The sequence below is a fragment of the Euprymna scolopes genome, chromosome 16, assembly GCF_053919585.1.
Source record: "Euprymna scolopes isolate OS-2025 chromosome 16, ASM5391958v1, whole genome shotgun sequence".
NCBI lineage: Eukaryota > Metazoa > Mollusca > Cephalopoda > Sepiida > Sepiolidae > Euprymna > Euprymna scolopes.
The window spans coordinates 122,614,412-122,637,501 of NC_136497.1; the positions used below are offsets into that span (position 1 = coordinate 122,614,412).

At 32.4% G+C, this 23,090-nt stretch overlaps 1 protein-coding gene and 1 long non-coding RNA gene across 47 annotated transcripts in view; one reads left to right on the forward strand and one right to left on the reverse strand.

Moving 5' to 3' along the window:
* LOC145296067 (tyrosine-protein phosphatase Lar-like) overlaps positions 1–23,090 on the forward strand; it is a 1,305,806-nt gene that overhangs the window by 862,303 nt on the left and 420,413 nt on the right. The window lies entirely within an intron of this gene.
* LOC145296073 (uncharacterized) overlaps positions 17,852–23,090 on the reverse strand; it is a 132,141-nt gene continuing 126,902 nt past the window's right edge. The window contains exon 3 of the long non-coding RNA XR_013869956.1: positions 17,852–18,686. This is a non-coding gene — a long non-coding RNA (uncharacterized LOC145296073). The remainder of the gene's footprint in view (positions 18,687–23,090) is intronic.

Here is a 23,090-nt window from a genome sequence, read left to right on the forward strand (position 1 = left end):
GATGAATAACTTTGCGTGTTGAGACGCGTCAGCATCAATGTAGATTTATCCTGTTTAAATAAATTAACATTATTAACATGGTTACGAGTATCCATTTTTAACTTTGTTTCAATATTGCTGTATATTAGTGAAATGCGTGTGTCCCTCTTTCTCATGCCACCCCCCTCCCCCGCGAGGACAACGTATTATGTTTCTGAATATTTGAGATGAAAATTGGTTTATTTATTATCTATTCACCCCAAACAAAGCACAGGGTCACTTAGTCGTGAGAGGCTACTATTTGAGACCAGATTTGCAGGGATACTATTTAGGGAGTTGGGCAGTGAGATGTCTGTTTACATTACACTTGAATTTCTGCATAGCAGTACAGTCAGGAAAGCACTAGCCTGGGGAGGAATTCCAAAGTGCAGCAGTCTGAGGGAAAAAAGCTATTCGAGGAGAAGGCTTTACGGTATTTAGTAATCTTTACAATATAGGGGTGGGATTTAGTTGGAAAGAAAATGCTTTTATTTGATTTTATTCTGATTAGTTTTTTTTTTCTTTCTCCAAAACAAATCCCTCGATACAGCTTTGATAAAGTGAGGGCGAAACAGGTCAGCTGACTCCCCCATTTTTTCTTTCCCTTCTCTTCACCCCGTTAACTTTATTTTAAACGTTTTTAATCAAGAATTTAAGTCTTCCCTTCATGATTGCGTTATATATATATGTGTGTTTGTGTGTGAATGTGAATGTGTATGTAAATATACATGTGTGTGAATATATATATATATGTTTGTGTGTGTGTGTATATATATATATATATATATATATATATATATATATATATATATATATATATATAAAACGCTGAATATTCAGTGTAGCTTAATCGCCATATATATTTTATAAATTACTAACTAGCTCTACCTACATATTGAGCACTTTTGAAGTAAATACTTAAAGTTTACGCATAAATCTATACTTTCGTATATTAATTTTATGTGAGTAAATTAAGTAGTTATATATATATATGTTTGTGTGTGTGTATGTATGTATATATATATATATATATATATATATATATATGTATGTATATGTATGCATTGTATCAGCATTAAGCGATATATTATTTAAATAATATATAAAGAGGAAATATTAGAAAAAGAATACTATTCTTTGTTATATATATTGATTAATATGATTTAGAGATTGTATGCAATTTATTTAGACATTTTAATTCATAAAAATTTTTTTTAGAGTTGATTTGATTTATTGATTAACTTCCAAAAATAAATTTATTTGATGCTTTATTTGCTAGAATTAATTTTGGGGACCTTTTACCTATTTTTGGTTCACAAGTACAACCATCCTACTTTTCACTGTTTATTGCTACACATTATTTGGCAGTTGTCTACTGTGACAGAAATGCGTGTAAGTTTTCTTTGCTTTGAAATTGACAAAAATTCAGAGCATATTTGAACAAAATCAAGTTCTTGTGCTTTTAATGTGCGTCTGCAGTCAACGTTTCCAAACATTTTCTGAAGGCATCTTTACATGAAACTTCACCTTGGCATTGCATAGCTTTCATTTGACAACCGATTCTGAAAACAACTTGAATTTGTTCAATAAGGCTCTGAATTTTTTTTCAGAAAAGCGTGTAAGTTTTCTTTGCTCCAAAATGAGCATAAGTTGGCAGGATGACATAATTCTAATCTGTGATTTTATATTCATTTATAGCTCTAATACAATTTGCAAAAATAGATGATGAAAATAAAATCGAATAAATTACAATATTTATTGATCCATCAAATTCAAACAAGGGATAAATCCTTTACCAATGTTATTTCAAAGATAGACTCTTTTCATCAGAGGATAAACATAGTACAAAAATGTATCACTGGCTAGCATGAATTTGAAAAAATATATAAAAAAAACTTTTTTGTTAACTAAAAGGCATTTTCAATAGATTTAAATAGAATAAAAAGTAAAAGATAAAATAATCAATTAATCAAGTTGAACTCTGTGTTAATGACGGTCATAGTTATATCGTGTTTTAATGTGAATTGCAGAGCAAAGAAAACCTGCACATGTTTCTGGAAAATTTAAAGAGCGTACTTAACAAATTCAAGATTTTCTCTTTTTAATGTGTATCTTACTATTTTCTAAACATTCAACTTCTCTGAACATTTTCTGAAGGCATTTTTACATATATTTTCACCTTGGCATTGTATAGCTTTCATTTGGCAAATAATTCTGAAAACGACTTTAATTTGTTCGATAAGGCCTTGAATTTTTGCAGAAGCTTTATAGTTATTTTAAAATAGTTATTTTAAAAATTGTAATAAATCTATAAATTAATATAATCACAGATAATATTTATATCATACTGTGAATTTCTGTCAATTTTGGAGTAAAGAAAACTTACATGCTTATGTGTTTTCTTTACTCCAAAATTGACAGAAATTCACAGTATGATATAAATCTTATCTGTGATTATATTAATTTATAGATTTATTACAATTTTAAAAAGAACTATTTATATTTAGTAGTATTTATAAACAATAGATTTATTGAATTACTTAAAAAAGTAAATTGTACTTAATTTGCTTTTTATTTTTCTGCTTTCAATTTGTTCAATTTTTTTTTTTTTGCATTATTAAAAAATTAATGAAGAAATAGTTTAGCTCAGTTGGTGACCCATCAGATCACATTTTTTTAATATATACTTTTATATATTTTCCAACCATTTTTACTTATATTAATATACTAGCATTTCAGCCTGGCGTTGCCCAGGTGTTTGGAGGTGTATGTTGAGCAAAAAAAAAGGAAAAAAAAAGCGGTCTTTTTTTAATTAGACCCCTATTATGTCGCGTTACCATTGACTGTTTTAGGCTCAAATCAAGTTATTAAGTTAGATCCATGTCCAAGAAACCTATATCTAAAAGTTCAAGTGTTTAGACCGAAATTTGGCAGAGGAGTTTGGTAGAGTGCTCAAAGGTCAAATCGTTGAACTTTGACCCCCTTAACAGCCAAATTTCTGGTCGAAAACCGATCACAAAGATTTTCCCAAATCTCAGTATCCTGTATATCAAATTTCGAGTTTGTAGACTGAAAATTGACAGTTATTGCATAGGAAAATGTACACACACACACACACACACTTTTATATATATATATATATATATATATATATATATATATATATATAGAATAGATATATTTCTCAACCGTTTTTGTGTTTGTAAAACCATTCCAATAATATTGATCTGGAAGGGAATCTCTACAAGGAAAACATTTCACAACCTTATTACTTTATAATGAAAACAATGTTTCTTTTTATATCCGGTTTGGATAAACAATTATCTTTTTCAAATTTATTGGCAAATTTGAAAAAAAAAAAAAAAAAAAAAAAAAAAAAATCAACTTATTTTTCTGACTGCTAGTTTAAAGCATATAATAACTGAATCCTTTTTTCATCTTATTGGTATTTAATTGTTTCCCCACGAGAGCAATATGTGACACAAGCTCGTTTTTAATTTGAGGGAAAACCAGCTCCCCACAAAGGGTCACTCTGGCAGTAGACAAGAATAAAAATTGCTGCAGTATAGAAGGGTTTCCCCTTACATTGACTAAGGACAAATTAGCATAAGTATAGCATCAGAACAGATACTACACTCGGATCTCAGCCCAGTTTATTCACAATTCAAAAAATAACTGAAATAATTTATTGACGAGCAAACAGCAATCAAAATATATATCGACTCAGAAGGAAATGTGCCTTGACAATGTGACATTCAGCTTATTTATTAATATGTCTTGAAGGAATTCCTGGCAAGTTTTTAAGGGATCGGAGGTGTCCACAGAACCCTGATTAGAAAACTATAATATATATATAAATATATATATATATGTAGATATTGCATCTAAGACAATGGCAAATTCGTTGCAAAATGACCTCCAGACTATAGTGGAATGGGGCCACAAATGGCTGGTAACTACTAAGACTAAGCTGCTCTCCTTTAACAATTACAAAACGTCTCTCCAACCACCCATATCCATGACAAATAACTCCTTACCTGAGAATTTTTCCTTCAAACTCCTCAGCCTAACATTCATGGGCAATATGAACTGGAACAAATACATAGAGGACATTGCGAAGACTGCTGCAAAGAAGGTGGGTTCCCTCTATCGAGCTAGAAAACTACTCACACCCAAGAGTATCCTGTACCTCTACAAAGCCATGCATGGAATATTGCTGCTACATCTGGGCTGGTGCATCTACCACTAGTCCCTCTCTTTTGGATAGGGTCCGAAAAAAAGAGTTTTCCCGCTTTATTAACTAAGCTCCAACCTCTGTCCCATCGCTACAATGTTGCATCTCTGTGCCTGTTTTACAAACATTTAATGGAATGTTGCACTTGTGCCACCGCAAAGTACATATCTCCGACAAACTCGTTAAGCAATAAAATCACACCCCTTCACTGTTGAGGTCCCTAAATGCCAGAAAGCTTTCTACTCTAATAGTTTCTTCCCTCGGACAGCTATACTTTGGAATTCCCTTCCTACTACCTGCTTCCCTAACTGTACTGATATGCAGAAGTTTAAATGTAAGTTTAAATGCAATGTAAACCAACAATCTTTCCTAGGCATAGTCCGAAATAGTAGCCCCTTATGTCAAAATCGCGATGTGCCTTGTTAGGGGTGAACGTGAGTAAAAAAAACAAAAAATAAAAACGAAACATTATTATTAAATGATCTATTATGTAAAGAATATATTATTAAGAAAAATAATTATATATTGATAGAAAAAAATGCTATACTTTGTTAAATAGATTAATTAATATTATTTGGATATTTGAAACATTTTAATTTATGAAGCAATTATAGAGTCGTTTTGATTTATAAATATATTTATTGAATTACTTTGAAAATAAATTTATTTACTGCTTGGAGTGGGGACAAAATTTAAAAATTTATTTTTTCTTTGGACTATTTGATTAATATTCAATTCAGAAATACTTGCGCCTTATAATATCTATATAATTACTGCCATTGGCACCATTTGTTGTAGCACATATTTCTCTTGAAATTAAACGCCAAAAGATGTGTAATTTGATAAAAAAAAAAAAACAGCTAATTTTAATCATAGAATAATAGATATTACCAGTTTTTCTTTTCTTTTTTTTTTTTTTTTTTTTTTTTTAATAATATAAGATGAATAACACCCACATTTTTATTTGTCTCAAACGACTGCTATTATATTTGCTACCATCACGTACCAACAGTGTCTACCACAGACCAGTAATGGTACCAATATAACACCTATAACACCGACCAAAAGACGGTTGCTACCTCGTCTGCGGTAGTCTTCTCTTACTGCCACCATTACAGCCAGTCTGTTACTACTATAGTCACCTCCACAATTCATAATCATATCACAGTCCCTCACACATTGTCGTAGTTGTATGTTTTATATTATGTCTTAATTAATATTTTTTGTTGCCTACATATATATATATATATATATATATATATATATATATATATATATATATATATATATATATATATACACACACACACACGCGGATATATTTCGTTTAATACCCCCCCCCCCCCATCCATCCCATCTCTTCCATTTCCTTCCTTTTCTTTTTTCTTTTTTTTTTTTTTTTCCTATCTGGTTCCTCTAACTTACCGGATATCAATAAATTCACTCAGCTATTGTTTATTCAAATTTAAACTGACTGACTGCGGTTGCATTTGCGTTCTGTAGATTTCTTCTTTCTTTCTTTCTTTCTCTTTCCTTGTTGAATTGGTTTCTTTCTCCCCCCCCCCCGTTCATTTTTAATCAAAGAAAACAAACATATTTTTCTTGTATCTTTAATTGTACATACGAAAAGATTAAGAACCGTTATTTTCTGTTATAATTACACATCAAACAAAATTGACATTAATAAATTATATTACTTCAGCTATCTTCCTCTGCACTGCAAACCATGTTGCTATAATCTCATTCCCTCTGTCTCGTGTGTGTACATGTATGCATATGCATCCGTACAGATATATATATTAGTGTTGGGTCGATTAATCGGAATCGGGAATCGGAAAAATCGGAAATTTTGAGGGTATCCGAATTAGTATCGGAAATATTTGTGCCTATTTTCCGATGCCAATAACGATTCTTTTAATTGGCTTTTTTTATTTGATTTTCTTGGAAGAAAAATATTCTACCGCTGATAATAATACTAAAATAGTGGATATCTGTTGATTTTAATCTATTAGTAAAACTATAATCGATAGATCATCTCTCACAAGTGTATCCTTACGTTTAAGAAAATATTTGCACATTTAACATGTATTTTTACGGTAATCCTGAAAAATAACAACTTTATAATTAAATATATAGAGATTTAGAAAGAATCGGAATCGGTAATTGTATTGGAATCGGGAATTTAATACGGAATCTGTAAAAATGCTGGAATCGTCCCATCATTTATATATATATGCGTGCATGCACACACGTATATATTCTTACAATTATAATAAAATATATACTATTGGGGTATATATTCAAGAATAATATTTCGAATTGCAACAAATATTAAGCTCAATGAAAGTAAATTTTCACTTTCAGAGCATGTATATTATTAGTTATCATGAGAGCTATGACAACAGAATATTCTTTTCATTGTTTTGACTCTCGAGTGTGTATCCGTTGATATCTTATATGTTTTTTATATAGAGTGATGTGGTTCTCGGTTGTTTAACTGTGTTGGATATATGCTCGAGAGTCAAAACAATGATAAAAATATTCTGTTTTCATAGCCCTAGTTATCGTTCCAAAACCAGAAGATATATTTAATTCACACTTATAAGTTGCTATTCTTTTTTTATGAAGTACGAAACACGTGTAAGACGTACTTCACTTTCATTGAGCTTAATATTTGTTACAATCTGAACTATTATTTATAGAATATATACCTCAATGATATTTTTTATAATTGTATAAGAATATATATATATATATATATATATATATATATGACTACTTCATTTAATAACATAAATTAATCTATGAAAATATAATTTATGCTTAAATTTGTTAGTATTTACTACAACCGTGCTCAATACATAGATAGAGCTAGGTAGTAAGTTATAAAAATATATATGGCAATTAAGCTACACAGAATATTCCGCGTTTCATTCTCATGGGGAATTGTCAGGCTCATGCCTGATACATACATATATATATATATATATATATATATATATATATATATATATATATAGAGTAATTTATAAAATATATATGCGCGAATTCTGTGGTTGTTTATCGTTTTTAAAAACGATAAACAACCACAGAATTCACGCATAAGCCTGACGAATCCTAGAGTAGATGAAACGCCGAATATTCAGTGTAGCTTAATCGCCATATATATTTTATAAATTACTAACTAGTTCTACCTACGTATTGAGCACTTTTGAAGTAAATACTTAAAGTTTACGCATAAATCTATACTTTCGTATATTAATTTTATGTGAGTAATTGAAGTAGATATATATATATATATATATATATATATATATATATATATATATATGTATATATAGACTATATATAGTATCAATAAAATAAGAAAACGACAATATAAAAATATATACTAATGTATTCCTCCTTTAGTTCTCTCATTCCCTCCCCAAGCTTTTGTATTATTTAGATTAATCGAACTACTGTTCTCATCTTTAGTGTGATTTTCACAATGTTGATGTAACCTCCGACCTTCTTCATGTGTATCTTGTCGGACTTGGAAATGCTTCTGTCGAACTCGGAAATTTGGACGGAATTTCGAGCAGAACCCTTTATTTACTTCACAAGGGTAGCATGTTCTTGTTCTGTCAGCCATTACTGGATAGAGGTCCTAAGTAATTCGCAATTGTATTTTTTGGTCGCTCACGTTGAGTATTAAACCTTCAACCTTCAGGAGAAGATCACTTTTTACAATTGATTTTTTTCAAGTACTCTAATCACTGTGCCGTGGGTCCTTGCCGACTAAGCAATCCTCTTCTAAAAAATTCAGAAACACCTCCCCAAACAGTTTCGATATTTTATCTCTCACTGCACAATTATTTCGCTCCTAATGTAACTATCGCTAGACGTCGCATCCCTAGTATGTTACCTAGCATCTTCTCTCCTCTTCTGATGAGAAGCATTAGGCTTCGAAATAGCATGGTATAAAGAGTTTTACTTATCCTACACCCCTAATTGATGTATCATTCTTATTGAATAAATGAATAAATCTATATGCATTAGTATATATTTTTATGGTGTCGTTTTCTTGTTTTATTTATATTCTATCCTAGCTCAAGCATTTGTTGAACTTTGCATTATCCCGTTAAGTCTCCTTTTAAAGAATTGACTTTATTATATATATATATATATATATATATATATATATATATATATATATATATATACTAGCTGGACGTTTGGCGTTGCTCGGTCATACAATACGTTTAAACATGATATTTTAATGTATGTAGATTGCATATGTATTATTATAGAAGTAATCCTCTATTGAATATTATATGTATATTATTACAAGGAATAATTTGTCCGGTGGACTAATTTACAATAAAAAAAAAATAAATTAAAAAATAATAATAATGATATCGTTCCTCAAATTCCGTTTGTGTTTGTTTACACTATCACGTCAGCTGATATTTGGGCCTGATGATGAATGCCCTGGAAAAGTCACTTCTGATTAATGTTTAATTTTAAAATATGACAACCTAGAAATGATTTGCGGCGATGTTAAATGGTACCTCTCCTTTTATCGTAAATTGAACTCATTATTAATAAGTGTGTGTGTGCATTTATATATTCTTTGCAAATGGACACCCATTTTATACTGACTGTGCTCAATGTTGCTTAACTTTGGCAATCTAACGGTATCCGGTGTGTCAGCTTGATTATGTTGCATATCTAAGTTATACTTCCTAGTTATTTGTGTCCCCACGAGTGCAAAGTTAGACACAAGCTCAGTTTTTAATGTTTGTGTGTGTGTGTGTGTGTGTGTGTGTGTGTGTGTGTGTGTGTGGGTAGCAATATCCAATTGCCCAAAAAGGAGCACTGGATTGAAATAAAAATAAAAATTCACTCAATCTTGAAGAATTTCTCCTTCACTAATGGATAACAGCATAAACTAAGTGTAGCATCAGAACAGGTACTACACTTTTTATAAGCCAAAATGCCAAGGCACATTGTTCTTATTTACTTGCCTCTCTATGAGTGGCAATGTTCGGTTTTTAATAGAGGGGAGTGAAATCCGACTCCACAAAAGGGAACACACTGGATTAAACCAAAAATTAAACAAAATTGTCTTAATCTAGAAGGATTCTTTGCTGACCGAGAAGAGAATAGATGAAGCGTAGCATCAGAACAGGTACTACACTTTTTATAAGCTAAAAAGCCAAGGAACATCGTTTTTATTTACTTGCCTCCCCACGAGTGTAAATTTCGATTTTTAATAGAGGGGAGTAATATCCGACTCCCCAACAGGGAACACTCTGGATTAGACCAAAAATTTTGTCAAAAATTGCCTTGGTATAGAAGGATTCCTCACTGACTGAGAAGAAAATAGGTGAAGTGTAGGATCAGAACAGATACTACACTTTGTTTCTAGCCAAGTTATAATAAAGTAATATCATTTATATATGTTGCCTCTCCGCCCCATCCCTGACGCCTTTCTTAATTAAAAAAAAAAAATGGACATTGCTTAATAAAAGAAGGTTTAAAAAATAAAAAAGAAAAAGAAAAGAAACTCATAGAATAAGTCTATTATCGTTATTACATGTGCTGCCTAATATTAATAATATGGCGGTGTCTTAGCGTCCTCTGCTGCAACCTTAACAGTTGCGCTTTTCGTGAGCATAAATTTTCAATGCACATTCAGAGTGAATCTATGTGTGTTTGTATGCGCATGCGCTCGCTTACTACAACTGAGGAGTCCTTCTCTCTCGTACAGACAGATCGAAGGAGAGGGGGTGGGGGGAGAATTTTATTATTGATTTTTCTATCCTAAGGAAGGTGAGGTTACCATGACGACAGTTTCAATGGGAAAAGAATGGCTACTGCTGGTGCTGAATTTGGAATACATGTGTATTAAGGATGTGAAGGGAGGGAGAGAGGACAGGAGAGGGAAAGAGAGAAAAGGGTGGGACAGATGATGGGAGAGAGGTGGTAAAGGAGGTGGGGGGGGGAAGAAATAAAGAAAAAGAAGGATAATTATTGAAAGGGAGAAGAGTATTTCCTGACATTGGCTCTGGAAAATCTCTCCAGTATTAGTTCAGAATATGGAAGACCAATGTTGTCAGGAATGCTTCAGAAGAAAAGAAAGAATAGCAAATTCTTTCTCTCTCTTTCTTTCTCTCTCTCCAGTATGCACTATAACCACATTATATGCTTCTCTAAATACTTATGTAGATATATAGTAATCCACAGACAGTTTCTCGCTGTATTACTGCTCCTCAATGTAGCTAGAGTAGCTCTGCTTAAAAGTGGTATCGAACATAGGATTATGTAGTAGCTCTCTCTTTCATATATATATATATATATATATATATATATATATATATATATATTTCTGTAGAAATATTTTCTTAAAATATATACCAATACTTATTTAAGAAGCTCAATGTAATTACAGAGCAATATATAGATGTAAATGCAATTACGTTTCAGTACGACTTATATCTCATCGGTGTCAGAAGATGAAAAATGAACACAATTTGTCCAATATAGTCAGAATTAAAAGATTTCTTAAATAATAATATTCTTTAATCAGTCATTGAGATAGCTAAGCACTAGCACTCTCTCTCTCTCTCTCTCTCTCTCTCTGTATATATATATATATATATATATATATATATATATATATATATATATATAAAATAAAGGGTTCCTTCAGTCTTTGACAGACTATGGATACCCACGAAGGGGTGCCTGCGTGTGAAATCTTTGTGGCAGGAGGTACGCAATCTCCAACCACACCTCTCCTGAGTCGATATTGTTAAATACCAGTGGCAAGTGAAGTACAGGACGACTGGAAACAAATGCCGAGATAAGCAGAGAGCTCATACAGTGCCTAGAATTCCCAAATGGTCACCCGACTGATACTAACCAGGCTCAACGTTAGTTAACTTCAGTGATCTGACAAGAACCGGTGTATCAACGCGATTATGCCGATTATATATATATATATATATATATATATATAATTTCTGTAAAAATATATTTTCTTATAATATATACCAATCCTTATTTAAGAAACTCAATGTAATTACAGAGCAATATAGTGAATAAATGACGAAACTGAAGTTTGGAATATGTTTTTTTTTGTCATTTATTCACTATATATATATGTATATATATATATCTCGATGCTTCCGTTCAGTTTCGAAAGACAAAGGATACCCCCTGTAGGGGCAGCTGTGCATGTAATTGTGTGGCAAGCGTTGTGCACCAACCAGACTTCTCCTGACTTGGCACTGTTTTTAAGGACGACGAAGATAAGCAGAGATCACATACAGCACCTGGAAGTCCCAAAAGGTCACTCGTTTAGTACTGAGCAGGTTCAATATCATACAATTTTGTATGCCAATTTGCAAAACACACATTTTGTCTTAGTAAATAATATATTCCAGATATTTCTTCAAGAGGCTTCCCCAGTGAATTTTTATCTCCAAGTGAAGAAAATGTAAAATAAATAAAGGAAATTTATGTTTTGAAATAAGCAGAAATGATAGTATGATTGAATATGCTTTTAAAAAAGTAAATTTGGAACATTTATTCAAGTATATATTTTGAGCTCTAGTAATATCGGCACTATTGAGCTATTAACCCAGTTTATGTTTGAATTTAAAGGAATTCATATAATATATGTAAGTGTATGTGGGTGTGCGTGTTTTGATGTCTTAAATGGACAAGTTGAGGTTCTGGTCAGAACCACTACAGTATTCAACTGAGAAAAGGTATAATCACTCGACGGAGTGAGGGTTGTAGTTCTGTGGAGGTTGCATAGACCAAAACTTACGTTTGTACATCAAAATACAGTGTAACCCGGATATAAGAGACTCTCTCTCTCTCTCTCTCTCTCTCTCTCTCTCTCTCTCTCTAATCTCTCTTATACCTGGGTTCTTATATTCGGATTACACTGTACATTAACACAGGCTCTAATCCCCCCCCCCGGAAATCTCTCTTATATCCGGGGGTTCTTATATTAGGATATCTTATATCCAGGTTGCACTGTATTTTTTTTTTTTTTTTTTTACAAAGGAGTCACCAATTATCAAGGCCCGGAGGCCACTCGAGGATAAGGGTTAATGGGTATATATAAATAGTGGAAATTTTGTAAATTGGATTACTTAGAGGGATGGTTCATCAAGAATTTGTTTACGTTGGACTTGAAGACAATCAGATTGTAGTCAGCTGAAAAGCAGGCAAACGGAACAGAGTTCCTCAGGCGTGCAGTTCTAAGAAAGACGCTTTGTTTATGGAATCTATGTTTAGGTTTAGGCACAGATAAAGAATGTGGGAAATGATTGATAGTGGTTTTGGCTAGACGAGTGTTTTTCATAAAAGTTTGGCGAGGGGGGGACCATAGATTGAAGCTCAGATGAGCACTTGCCATGAAAATAACGATAAAGCAGAGACAGGCTTGCAACGTCTCTTCTGTGGGAAAGAGGAAGAGAAAAGGGCATCCCCTACTAAGCTACGAAGTCTATTTTGAACTCTGTCAAGGCAAGATAAGCTGCTTCTAGCAGCTCCTGCCCAGATGTGGCAACAGTACTCCATCATTGGGCGTACTTGGCTTTTATATAGATAGATAATTGCTTCAGGAGTGAGGTATCTACTGGAGCAGTAGGAGGATCCCACCATTTTTCCAGTGGCCTTGTCAATGGATTTTATGTATGTATTCCATTCCAGATCAGGAGTAAAGGTCAAGCCCAAAACTTTGTCAAAACATGCAGCCTCCTTAAGACGAGAGCCATTCATTTCAATTGATGCCAAATGCAGATCAGAGTGGTGATGATGAAAAGATAAGAGCTTGGTTTTAGAAGCATTAAAAGTAACCAGCCACCACTTTCCCCATTGTACCACATACTCAAGATCAGAGGAGAGAGAGTCAGAGAGAACATATGTATATGCACCAACTCTACTAATAGCGACTTTAGTATTGAGCACTATTATATTGACTTATTACCTAGTAATAACTTAAACTTGTCCCATGTGTGTATATATATTTGTGTGTGTATATAAATATATATTTGTGTATCTGTGCTTGCCATAAGCATATATACGATTGCATTATTTATGGAAATTAGAACCCCAGACGATGTTAGATGGCCTCACTAGTATATATATAAAAGGGGTACGCATATAGAACTTAAGAAAGATTCATTTAGGAAATATAAACATGCATATATATATATATATATATATATATGAATGAAATGCAGAAAATTTTTTGTAGCTCAATTGCCATATATATATTTTCATAACTTAGTACCTAGCTCGAGCTATGTATTGAGCACTGTTGGAGTATATACTGAAAATTTACACATAAAATTATATCTTAGTATATTAATTTGTGATTAAATGAATCATATATATATATATATATATATATATATATATATATATATATGATTCATTTAATCACAAATTAATATACGAAGATATAATTTTATGTGTAAATGAATCATATATATATTTATGTGTAAATGAATCATATATATATATATATATATGATTCATTTAATCACAAATTAATATACGAAGATATAATTTTATGTGTAAATTTTCAGTATATACTCCAACAGTGCTCAATACATAGATCGATATATAATCAATGTTGGGACAATTAGTCAGAATCATAATCCGGAATCGGAAAAAGCTTAACTTTTTGTAGTATCGGAATTAGTATTGAAATCGGAAAAATTTGTACCTATTTTCCGATGCCAAAAACGATTCTTTTAATTGTCTATTTTATTTGATTTTAATTAAAACAAAATCTTCCACTGTTAATAATAATGTTAAAATAATAAATATTTATTGTTGTTATTTAAAAATCGAGCTTAGGCATTTGGACGATGTCAAAACATCGTTAATTCACTACCCGCACAGCAGCAGTCATATAGCGTAATGGTGAAAAGCATTGACTGTCATTTGGGCAGTTGGGTTTCTATCCTGGCTTGAGGTAGTTGCCTGTCTAGCCGTACTGATAAGCTGTGATACAGCGAAACAGTATTGTATGCGGATGACTTATATATATAAGTGTGTTTTTTCAAATTGACAACTCTATTTTCTCAAATTGATTTGGCAATCATCGAATGAATGATTAAATGTAAGAAACAGGTGATGCTGCTTCTAATAAAATTTTTTAACGAAATTAGAATTAAAAAAAAAAAGAAATAATATAATGAATAGCAACATCTTTATTATCTCCTATAAAATTCCTATTGTTAAAATTTCAAATCACATACATTTTTATTGATTTTTTTTTCTATATATAATTACAAAAAACAAAAAAAACAAAAGATCAATTTCATTATTTCTTTCTCTTCTATAAACAATCGTTTATATCTGGAAATATTACTTGTCTATTAAAATGTCCGTGATAATATTTTTAGAAACATATTCTTATCTTTGAACTTGTTAAACATTAAATAACTAACCGTTTTCCTGTTTTCCGACTTGCTACAATATGGTTGTCTTCAAGTCCAACGTGAACAAATTCTTGATGAGCCAATCCCCTGAAGTAATCCAATTTACCAAATTTTCACTGCTAACAATGACTGACATGTTCCTCTTGATCACTGTACACTCATTAACCCTTATCCTCGAGTGGCCTCCGGGCCTTGATAAGTGGCGACTCCTTTGTAAAAAAAACAAAAAGAAAAAAAGACCCATGGAAGTTCCACAGAATAAGAAATATACTTAATCAACAAATATGTTTTGAGAAAGCTGATATTTTTTTATGGATAGCAGAAATTTTTTTTTTTTTTAATTACATTTTCACCCCAAACAAGGCACGTTGCTACTTTGATGTAGGGACATAAGCTACAGGGGTACTATCTAGGGAGTTGGGCAGCAAGATGTCTGTTAACGTTACGCTTGAACTTCTACATGTCAGTACAGTTGGGGAAGCAGGGATGCGGAAGGGAATTCCAAAGTCTAGCGGTTCTGGGGAAGAAACTACTGGAGTAGAAGGCTCTCTTATATCTAGGGATCTCCACTGTGAAGGTGTGGGATTTAGCTGCTTGTCGGGTTTGTTGGGGGTATTTACGTCGAGGAAGGTATTAGTTTTTTTTTGGAACAGAAAATCAAATAACATGCAGCAAATCTGAGTTTATTAACATTTTCATGAAAATTGTGTCCATTGTATTAAAAAAAAAAAATGCTGCAAAGTAGGCAATGCATCCATAAGTGTTTTTTTTTTTTTTTATGTAGACTTTCCAAATAAAAAATATTCTTTTAAGCAGAAGGTAAAGCCAGTTTTAAAAAAGATGAAAACTTCATCATCAATTATTTTTGAAAAATGACATATATTACTTTTCTCACTTTAAAATAGCTACATCATGCACATTTGAAAGTCAAATACATGTCTGGCGAAGGGATATTTCCTGAAATATAACACCTCACCATACTAACAGAAATAAAAATGTACATGCAATTTATATATATATATATATATATATATATATATATATATATATATATATATATACTAGAAGACTGCCTGGTGTTGCCCGGTTGTAAAATATGCCTAAATATGATATTTTTATTAATGCAAACTTTGTATTTATCATTATAGAGCCATTATATACATAATTATATAACACCTTTCAATACAAACACAATATATATATATATATATATATATATATATATATATATATATATATATATATATATTCATTAACAAGCTACCTGGCGTTGCCCGGTTGTAAAATATGCTTAAATATCATACTTTAATTCATGCAGATTTCATATTCATTATTATAAAGCCAATTCTCTATTGATTATTATATTGTACCCAATATATAATAGTGATTTAAAAATAAATAAATAAAAATAAAATGGCATGGGTGCCATCAATTAGAATTGAACTAGAACATTTAGTATTATTATTCATCAGACTACTGTTCTCATCTTGAGTATGATTTTCACAATGTTTCGGTTGATATAACCTCCGACCTTCTTCAAGTGTATTTTGTCGAATCGGGACTGTTTCTGTCGAACTCGGGAATTTGGATGGAATTTCGAGTGGAACCCTTTATTTAATTTACTGAAGAAGGTCGGAGGTTACATTGACCGAAACGTTGTGAAAATCACAATAAAAAATGAGAACAGTAGTCTGATGAATAATAATACAAATAACCAAACCTCACCTCAAAAATTTAGAAACGTAAAACATTTAGATCTCCAGAAGTATTCGATACCATATGACTTAAGGATAGATGCAAAAACTTTAATAATTAACTGACTTTAACATATAAATATATATTGCGCATATGTAGGGGAGCACCTTACACTTGCCAAGTTTCAATTTCCAATTTTTACTCCTGAACAGCTATTTTTCCGGCTAAAAACCAAATCGAATCTGTTCCACAGGCCTGAATCCCCTGAATTGAATATATATGAAGTTTCAAGTATGTAGACCAAAAATTGCAGAGTAGTTTGGTAGAGATTGCATACACACATACACACACATACACAACTATAATGGTAGAGATAGAGATATTCCTTTTGAAATAATATAGATGTATAAATATAGTAAGTTATAAAAATATATATAGCAATTAAGCTACACAGAATATTCCGCAGTTGATTCTCGTGAGAATTCGTCAGGATTATACTACCTAGCTATACCTATGTATTGAGCACTGTTGAAGTAAATACTGAAAATTTACGCATAAAATTATATTTTCATATATTAATTTATGTGATAAAATTGAATAGTAACTATTATATATTAGAAATAAAGGATGAGAATTCAAAGTTAAATAAAATTTTATTACCTCATCAGATCAATAAGGAACAATAACACGTATCTCCTATATCGCTATTTTCATAACAAGTGGTTGACTGAACTCAAATCTGTAATCCCCCCACCCTTGTCAAACTGTCACGAATCTAGGCTAGTAATTTATAAAACCTAATTCCGATGAACGCTTTCCGAAGATAAAAACAGAGTTAAAAAAAAAAAAAAATAAAAAATAAAAAAAAAAACGTTACTGCTATTCAATACATGTACGCTTAAAGATTTTTTTATGAAAAGGTTTTTCTTTTCCTTTTAGGATTTTTCTTAGTTTTGAATAAAAATAAAACCAAAAATAGTATTGATTGTTAACAACCGGTTACAGGCAGTTGGCAAAAACGGCTGCATGAAAGGTGCAGATGATGTTTAATAGATTAGTACAATCAGGAAAGCAGGAAACAGGGAGGGTATTCTAAAAGTCTAGCAGTGTGAGGGGAAACAAACTCTTTTTGGCATCTTGGGCTCTTAAGAGTGGAGGGGTGGGATTTTGCTGCTTGTCGTGTCAAGGGGACCAAAAATGCTATGAGTATCAATCCACTCCTAAGCTTTTCCAGGTAAACAATTAATCCGGTCAGGATCAACAGAGTGTAGTGATCTTCCCGTGTCAAGATGGAAGCTGTGAACGCAGAATTCAAAAGATTCAGTATATTTTATAAAGCGATTGTGACATTTCGTTGGTTCGTTCTATTTAGATGAGGATAATAGTTTGCAACTAAATAAAAAAAAAAAGTACGGACAGGTGTTATGAGAAATAACCAAGACATAAAGATAGTTTTTTAAAAATTTATTCATCAAACTTGTTTATGCTTTTTGCCTTTGCTGTGAGTCTTGGAACCAATTCTGTCCTTTGGATAGTGCTTTGTGCCACAGTTCTCTGAGACATCACGCAGAAATCAAGAGAGTTGCAATCGGCTAGGCCAGTAGACTTTTTTATTTGTTAATTTTCGTATCATTAAGATGAAGCATGATGAAGATGAAGCATCCTACTGGATGCCAGACATTCACCCACTATCTCATATATTCCAATCGAGCAACCTTTTTTTAAGATTCTAACCATCCCTTGTTTGAATAACTCTTGCACTTGGTTCATTGGGTATATTTTTCAGGTAGTTTTTAAATTCTTTTTCATGAGTCGGGTTACTCCTAGAATTACTGGAATGATGGAGATCTCCCTAAGGTTCCAGTTATATCAGGTGAAGTGTGTCGGTTGAAGTTGTCTGTTAATTTTCTGGTATCACTTTTGTATCCCCTCTTGTATGAAACATGGCGAATGTCTTCATGCACCACTAATCTAATATGCGTGTCATCTACATCTTTCTCTTCCTTGCAATGGCATGCATCGACTTGCTGCGTCCATTATTGACGATTTTCTGAACTTCATGAACAAACTCTGATGTTATGACAGTGTCACGTTGCCCATCATGCATCTTTCTGTTTACCGTCATCTTGCAGTCGAATCCAGAATCTTTCAGTTCCTTTCTGATTTTTTTTACCATCCTCTCTCTTTGACACTGAGGGGAGGAGTGCAGGGCAGATCTACCATCTTAGTTTTGCCTTTCCAGCACGGATTCTAAGGAAAACTCTATCCCTTCCACATATTTTCTGCAAAAAAAAAAAAAAAAAAAGAGAAAGGAAATATGGTCAGTGTTTTTACAAAGACAAGATTGTCAAAAAAAGTAAAATAAATCATGCATACAATTACAGTTTGAAAAATGGAAACAAACATAGACTAAATCTTCCAATCGTAATTCAAAGGTATTTTTTTTGTAAAGGCGTCAAACTTTAAATTAAAATAAATCACAGGAAAATATTTTTATTATTCAAATATGCGATTTATTTCAAAAATTAATTTTTGGTATTTATAATTTGAATAAAATTTTGGGCATATGGCTCCATGGCTTGTGTGTATATGACACAATCTAGAGGTCCGGACTACAACTTCGATGTCTTCAAGTCCAATGTTAACAAATTCCTAATGAACCGCCCCCTTAACTAAATTAAGCACTTCATCAAATCTCCACACTAACGTAATGTATTTGCAATAACCCTTATCCCTGAGTGGCTTCCGAGCCTTGATAAGTGGGGATCACTGTGTAAAAAAAAAAAAAAAAAAAAAAAAAGGTCAAATTTTGACAAACTCTACACATTAAATTATTTCAGCGATACCAGGTTGACCATTATCTTCCATTAACAATAATATCCATGCTTTACACGGGACTTTACTGTACAGTCGGGTACCCGCAAAATGAACTTTGACCTGAACCATTAAAAATTGTGTGCACAATCCCTAGGTCGGAGACTATCATCATGCCATGTTTGTTCATGATCGGTCCAGAGGTGTGGGTTGTAGGAGAGTATATATACATAGGCTATGACCTTGACCTTGGAAAACGGTGTGCACCATTGCTAGGTAGGTTGATTGGTTGGTTGGTTTTGTTTCACAGCATATCAACACTTTTCAGGTTATTTAATGCCGAATCCAAAGATTTTGAAGAAAAATTTTTTAATAGGATATATTTGTTGTTTTCAAGTCAGTTTTTATTCAACCCATAGTTGGGACCCTAACAGGTACTACTACTCCGGGTCAGAGTGGACCTTGGAGCAATTGTAATTAAAGGGTGGCTCCACACTCCCCAAAGCCGACAAACTTGGGCCTCACCACTGGATATATCCAGGACCTCCCTATGTAGGAGACTATCATCATGCTAGGTTTGTTCATGATCGGTTCAATGGTGTGGGCTGTAAGATATACATAGGTATATATATACATAGGCTATGACCTTGAGCTTTAACCGTAACCTTGAAAAATGGTGTGCACTAGGTGGGGGACCATCATCATGCCACGTTTGGTCATGATCGGTCCAGTGGTGTAGCTTGTAGAAAAGTTGTACATACATACACTCACACGAACACTACTACTTATATATATATATATATATATATATATATATATATATATATATAAGTGATCTATTGTGTCTGGTTTATCAGTGTAGACATGAGACTTTACATATCCCCAAAGAAAATAATCTAAAGGCGTTAAATCGCACAAACAAGGTGGCCAATTGTTAATTGAAAGTTTTTGTTCAGCAAATGTTTCTCTCAGTAAACCGATTGCATCATATGCAATTTGCAAACACTGCTCAGGTTTCGGTTTCTTTATGAAGAATTGCCAAACGAAGCTGAACTCAAAATAACAGATAGTTGCCAAATATGCAATTAAAGAAAATAGAGTTGTCAATCTAAGGAAAATGCCCTGCATAAATATCACAATTCTGTTCAGCTTCAGCATTTGTTTTCCATGCTGGTCTACTTGGGAGAATAATACAAATTCTCAAACTTTGCCCAAAAGCTTCCGAAACGCAATATCTTTGAATCTCGTTTATTTGTTTGTTATCTCGTTTGTTCATCCTCTCCCTGTGCCAACTAGTATTCTTATAGATACATATGGTGTTGTTTGTTTGCCTGTTTGTCACTGTGCACACAGAATGACATTAGAAAATGGTTATGTCACAAAATGTTTCACGCACACAAGATTATTATTATTATTAGTAGTAGTAGTAGTAATAGTAGTAGTTTTAGTAACAGTATAAATATTATTTTAAAAATGTTCAATGTTTTGCCCGCCTCACGCAGGCTTTTTCAAGGCTGAAACAGCTAAAAATTGTCCATAGTGTTAGCTGTTTCACCCTTCAAAAATCCCACGTAAGACACGCGAAACGTTGAATATTTAGGTTTTCCTCCTCCATTTTAAAAATTATGCCATCGGATTTTTATCCTTTTGTCATTCAGTATTGATATTATCATTTTCAGTTTGAATGATGACGTCGCAATTTGACATGAGTGTTTTTCGTGCAACATCTGATGGAATATAGTCTTAACATTCCATGAGTGATGTTTCTGCCAAAGGGCGGAGAATTGCTGCGTTTCGGGTTGGAATCCATCCATCGCACACTTATCGCTGGTTGGTTTTTGACCATACAGTATTCAAAAGAAAAAAATTTAGCTCTTTATATCAGGTGGCTTCATGCCTTGTCTAGAGCGATTTCCATAAAAATAAATGAGCCGATAGTTCTCCCTCATAAAAAAGAAAAAATGCTTGTCTGTGGTACATCAGAGGATTCATCACTTTGGTTTATGTTACATTCCATATTCTCTCTTGTTATCCATTATGCCACGTGTGCACTTGCCTTCTTCCATCAAAAGATTGTGAAGTATTGAATATATGTTTTTGTTCAGTTTGGATCAAAGATGTAATTATGATCATTCAGCTCCTCATATCAAATGACACAATAATGTTGATCACCTAATTTAAACTTAAATATATGAAATAAAATGATCTTAGTTTGGAACCTAATTTTGAGCCTAACTCCAAACTCTATATGAAACCACTAATAGCAGGTAAGATTAATTTTATAAGTTGATAGGCTCACTTCTCACATAACAATTAACTAAAGAATTTTGAGTATCTAATTCAAACTAAATATAGGAAATAAAAAAGATGTTAGTTTTGAGCCTAACTTTGAACCGGAGTCAAAACCGTATATGAAACCACTAATAGCAGCTAATTTTGATTTTAGTATAAGTTAATAGGTTTACTTTTCACACAAGAGTTAGCTAAAAAAAAAAAAATTAATCATATGATTTACATTTATATATTGGAAATAAAAAGAAAGGTTGTTTTTTGAAACTAACTTTGAACCTTACTAATAATAAAAGGGGCTCCTTCAGTCTTTGACAGACTATGAATACCCACGAAGGGGTGCCCGCACATTAAATTTTTGTGGCAAGTGGTGCGCAGTCTCCAACCGCACCTCTCCTGAGTCAACATTGTTAAATACCAGTGGCAAGTGAAGTGTATGTACAGGACGACTGGAAACAAATGCCGAGATAAGCAGAGAGCACATACAGTGCCTAGAATTCCAACCCAACCCAACTGATATTAACCAGGCTCAACGTTATTTAATTTTGGTGATCTGACGAGAACTGGTGTGTCAACACGATTATTACTAATAATACTTAATATGAAAAGTGCACCTATGAACTCCTCTAATATCACCTTGCTAATAATACTTAATATGAAATTACATGAGTTAATAGGTGAACTTCTCATAAAAGATTTTACAGTTAGATATGGGTAATATAAAGGAAGTTAGTTTTTCAGTTTAATTCAATTCACAAGAAGTTTTCCAATGAATTGCTTGGAACTAAATGTTTTTTTGTTTTTTTTTACATATAGTTTTAAAAGTTGAAAAATTTTCAAGAATATATATATATGTGTGTGTATATATATATATATATATATATATATATATATAAACTATGAACAAATTTAGATGGTCGCAACACTGGACATGCTAATTTTTCAGACAAATGGTCGGTTAAAACCAGAGGTCTTCATCAGGTGGCTTCATTTTTTTTTTGTTTTTGAGGACTGGGTTCTTCTGTGGAAAGCAACCATTTATTAAGTCGCCCGATGATAACTCCTAGTTTTAACCGACCATTTGTCTGAAACAGTATGTCCAGTGTTGCGACCAAGTAAATTTGTTTATATTAATAAAAATATATATATCTTGTTCTTCTTTTAACCTCATTAAATTCATTAGTTATCACTCTTGGATACCTTTAACCTGGTGTGTATGTAACATATATAAAGGAAAGCAACGACAATATAAAGGCATATACTAATTCATATAAATTTAATCGTTCATTCAATAAGGAGATTACATCAATTAAGGGTGCAGGATATATCTTCTTTATACCTAGGTATTTTGAAGCCTAATGCTTCTCATTAGAAGAGGAGAGAAGGTGCTAGGTAACATATTAGAAATGTGACGTCCGTCTATAACGATATAGCGATAACTACATTAGGAACAAAGTAATGGGATATATATATATACTAGCATTTCAGTCCGGCATTGCCCGGGTGTTTGGAGTTGTATGCTGAGCAAAAGAAAAAAAAAGCGGTCAATTTTTTTAAACTTTGACCCCTATTATGTATGACCC